Source organism: Corythoichthys intestinalis, chromosome 1 (assembly GCF_030265065.1).
Source record: "Corythoichthys intestinalis isolate RoL2023-P3 chromosome 1, ASM3026506v1, whole genome shotgun sequence".
Classification (NCBI taxonomy): Eukaryota; Metazoa; Chordata; class Actinopteri; order Syngnathiformes; family Syngnathidae; genus Corythoichthys; species Corythoichthys intestinalis.
Genome location: NC_080395.1, coordinates 80,808,630 through 80,813,066, shown reverse-complemented (window position 1 = coordinate 80,813,066; position 4,437 = coordinate 80,808,630). Strand labels below are relative to the sequence as shown.

Here is a 4,437-nt window from a genome sequence, read left to right as displayed (position 1 = left end):
ACAAATATTGGACATATTTTGTTTTTCGACTTCAGCTCAAAACCATTAATTGGTAAAATGGATTAAGTCTCGTTTCCGTTATTGAATTAGCAGTTTTTAATTGGGAAACGGGAGATGATTCATTTCTCTTTTTTTTTTTTTTTTTTTTTATTAACACACATAAAAACAAAAAATGGAATAGGGTAGGTTTTCCAACGGACCCAAGACACCTGTTTATCTGTTGCCCGGTGTAATGTCACCCGCTAGGTGTCCGTATGTGATCTGGGGATGGGGATGGCGTGGCTCTGCGGTAGAGTAGTTGTCCCCCAACCCAGAGGTTGTGCAATTCTCTGCCCTGATGAACTCGCCTAAGTATCCTTGAGCAAGATACTGAACCCCACATTGCTCCTGGTGCTGCGTCACCTGTATGTAGATGGCGATGTAGTGTAAAGCGCTTTGAGCGCCTTGAAAGGTGGAAAAGCGCTACATAAGTAGAACACCATTTGCCATCTGTGTTGATGGGCACTTTTGACCTTTCTATGCGCTCAATACTGCCGCCTATCGGACTGAGGCGGAGGTTATTTGAGACACGTGAAAATTCTTGGTTTACTGTGTGTGAGAAAATCTTGGTGAAACATCGAGTGACGTTTGTCTCAAAAAGAAATGCGCGTGTTCGCTGTTTAAAAAAAAAAACAAAAACAAAAAAAACACAGCTCCAGCAATTCACAAGCAAAACTGAATGCTTAAAAAATGTCAAGTCATGATAATTGCGCGCACATCATTAAAAAAAACATGCGACATTTGCGGAAGTATTTGTGGATTTAAAAAACACACGAGGAAAACGCGGACGTATTTGTGGATCTGAAAAACACGTGTGAAAATCACTAATGTATTTGTGAGAATCGCGGATGTATTTGTGAATTCGAAAAACACAAGTGTGAATCGCGAATGCGCTTGTGTGAGAAAATTTGACCGTTTCTTGTTATGTTTGTCTCAAAAATAAATGCACTCGGCCGCTGATTCCCATATACAATTCGAATGCTTACAAACAATAATTCATGATGAGTGCACGCACTACATAAAAAAAAACACATGTGAATTTCGAGGATATACTTGTGAATTACAAAAACACATGTGAAACTCATGGATATATTTGTGGATCTCGAAAATACATGTGAAAATCTCTGATATATTTGTGCATCTACAAAAGATATGTGTGAATCGCGAAAGCATTTGTGAGAATATTTTTGAGACAAATCTCTCCCCATAAAAAACTAATTGGGGGAAATCACACTTCAATCTTCTTTTCAGCATATCCCGCCTGAAACAAAGTTAAAGGGAAAGATGAGCACAAGACACACATATTCACATCACACACACCCACATAATACATTCACTCTTGCGCTTATATTTCTCATTCACACAAATACACCAAAGAGAACAAAATGAAACGTTCTCTCAAGGCTTTTTTTCAGAGACTAAATAAAAAAAACAAAAAAAAACTTTTTAGTATGAATATTTATAAATTACCTGTAGTCTGAAGCATCAAGATCCTCATGGTTCTTCACGATGTTCACGAACAACCTTCTTGGCTTGTCCATTCTGAGCACTTCTTTGTCAACGATAATCCTTTGACGGATCACTTGTTCACAAAAGAGTTTGTAGCTCTCAGCATAGGGTTGTCTGAAACACACACACACACACGCACGCACACACCCACACACACTTAGGATGTGCAAAGAGTAACGCTTTCGATGCTTTGGCTAAAGGCAAGCAGAATACAAGTGACATGTTGTTGACCAACGCTTTACCTTTGAAATGTGTCATTTTACAGCGAACTTATCCACATCAGCACCAAGTCCAAGCCCACCAAGTCCAGGAAAGAAGTGCCCTTCCAAAACAACTGTCATATGAAAGTGCAATAGATGCTTTTGCATCAGTGAAGACAATGTGAGTAAGGTTATAGGTCGAGGTGAAAAAAAGTTGCATTTTAAAGTGTTCGGTTTGTCTTTATATAGGTTTGTGTTGGTGGGGGGTGTTAATCATATTGTAACAACAATTGTAAAAGTCATCAAGATTGTGTTCAACTGCAGGTTTTTTGTTGTTGTTTGTTTTCCCTTCGGTCATTAAAAGTTCAATTATCCCTCCCCCTCCAGCACCTCAACCTATATGTATTCATGATCCAGATCAATTGAGATCACAGACAATGGTTTTGGAGCTAAGTTTTCTGTTGTGTTGAAGCACATGTCTTTTGGACATTCTCTTCCTACGTTTGATACATTATGACAAAACACACACACAAGCACCACATACAAAATTATCCATCTCGCAATGTGAAACAAAACACCTGGAATGTGAAGCGTTGCATTGAAAACCTCAGTCCATGTAGAACTGTAACATATATGTATTTATTTTTTATTTTTTAATGTTAATTTTATTTATATATGAAAAAATACAATTATACATTAATACAAATCTATTGGGTTTATTGATAATTTATTGATTAAAAAATCATTAAGATTATAATGGAATTTAAAAAAGTAGATATTTATTTATATCATAGGTAAATACTATGACCCTTTAGTATAAAACTAAAACTAACCAAAACTAAACTACAAGAGTATTTAACTGCCATTAGTCAATACTTAGTATTATATATTTAGTGTTATTATATTTAGTAATACTACTACTAATAATAATATAGTATTATATAATACTATAAAATTAAATTAAAAAATAAATTATTATGAATTTATTAAATTTATTATTATTAAATTAAAATTATTATTATACAATTTAATAGTAATATTTAGTGTTATTTTTTTTTTAATTCATAATAATTTTAATAGTTTTAAAATAGTTATATATATACATTTGTATTAATGTATAATTTTGGTTCGTTTAGCTTACTACTGACAACAACAGAAGTGCGCTTATTCTTAACTGGGAGGACTGGCTATGGTTTCTCACGTTTCTGTGCCAATGACGGTGCTAGACGTCCAATCCATTTGCAGCCTTCCAAGGCAAACCGAAGTGAATGTTTCAGGTTTTCAGTCAGTGGCGGTCAGTGAGTTAAATGAGTGGCATATCAATGCTTAAAGTCAGTCGTTAGTTTTAAATAGGCTTTACTACACCCTTTTTTCAAAAGTTCACAGTCGGATCAGAAAGTGTCTCAAAACCGCGGATGTATAACGTATTGTTTCCATTGTTTCAAATGAGACTGACAGTTTGCTTAATATGTCTAGTAATCTGACAAGTATACATTTCCCCGAGGTGGGGCCAATAAAATGCCCTTTTATATTGATCCCCTAATGATCTGAAGAAACAAATCCAGTCCCAACAACGTTTGCAGTGAGGCACCTTGAAGTCAAATAAAAACGTGAACTCACCAAGCGAAGCCCAAATGCCAAGCACGGTCAACGCTTGGAAAAGGAGCGATTGTGCCTTCTTCATCTCTCAGGTCCAGATAGAAGATCAGCCAGATAAACTTCAGAGGAGAATTTAATACGACGCAAGCCTCTTTCGCTCTGTGACAGACACACAAGCTTGACTACGTCACGCACGCACGCACGCACGTCCAACGACACAAAGGCTGGAGGATGACGCTCTAAAGAACTCGTGCATCAAAAGAAAACAAACATACAAACAAAGAAGAATTCGTGCATCAAACACGTCTCAACGTCACGTGGAACATTTGGAAATTAGGGTCGTACAAGTGATGGAGAAACCTTAGCTTTCTGAAGCAGTAAATATATATCAAGCAACGTGTCGAAATGGTTCATTCAGTGTTATGAAGCATTTGCCACGAATCAGTGTGGTGAGTCACGACAGACGACACTGCTTCACCGCTGCTTTCTGTACCGCTGAAGCAAATGTGTTGAGATGGTTCCGTGCTACGAGGCATTTGACACAATTCAGTGTGGTGACATCTTCTGGACAAAAATATATTGAATTGTCATCTAACCAAATGACCAAGTGTCATCTGAACAATGAAACCTGTGGGTGGTATGGTGGTTATATACTATGTCTGATGTGCGAGCAGTAGTGGGTTTGACCACTAGCCTGAAATGTATTCTTTATTCTTCCCCCAGATTAATAAAAAAAATAAATAAATAATAATAATAATAATAATGAAAACAAACAAACAAAAAAAAGCTGTTGTGTTACTTTTAAATGAAATACGCAAATGCTTGTGCAATAGGGAACTCTTGATGGTAGGTGTATAGAATGCTAGTGACACTGGGATGGGGATTTGGGTGTTTCACACATTTTTATTTAAAAACAGAATCATCTCAGCAGCATTTGGTTTCAGCCGGTTCCTCTTTTTGCTAATGACCTCTCCAGCTTTTGACAATATTCTCTCACATGGCACGAACAAATATACAAACTGACAGATAGACAAACAAACACAAAAACTGACAAACAGACAGACACAAAAACAAACACAAAAACTGAGAC

General features: G+C 36.6%; 1 long non-coding RNA gene across 8 annotated transcripts in view; it reads right to left on the bottom strand.

Moving 5' to 3' along the window:
- The window catches only part of LOC130919044 (uncharacterized), a 6,475-nt gene extending 2,890 nt beyond the window's left edge, over nucleotides 1–3,585 (bottom strand). Inside the window, exons 1-4 of one of the 8 annotated variants that reach the window (XR_009063895.1) lie at nucleotides 3,369–3,585; nucleotides 1,791–1,882; nucleotides 1,510–1,662; nucleotides 1–1,300 (exon numbers count right to left, since the gene is read on the bottom strand). The exon at nucleotides 1–1,300 is cut by the window's left edge and continues 2,068 nt beyond it. This is a non-coding gene — a long non-coding RNA (uncharacterized LOC130919044). Of the gene's footprint in view, nucleotides 1,301–1,509; nucleotides 1,663–1,790; nucleotides 1,908–2,949 lie in introns of all 8 variants that reach the window. The other 7 variants (XR_009063892.1, XR_009063886.1, XR_009063885.1 and 4 more) reach the window with 7 other exon arrangements.
- Nucleotides 3,586–4,437: the final 852 nt, after the last annotated feature.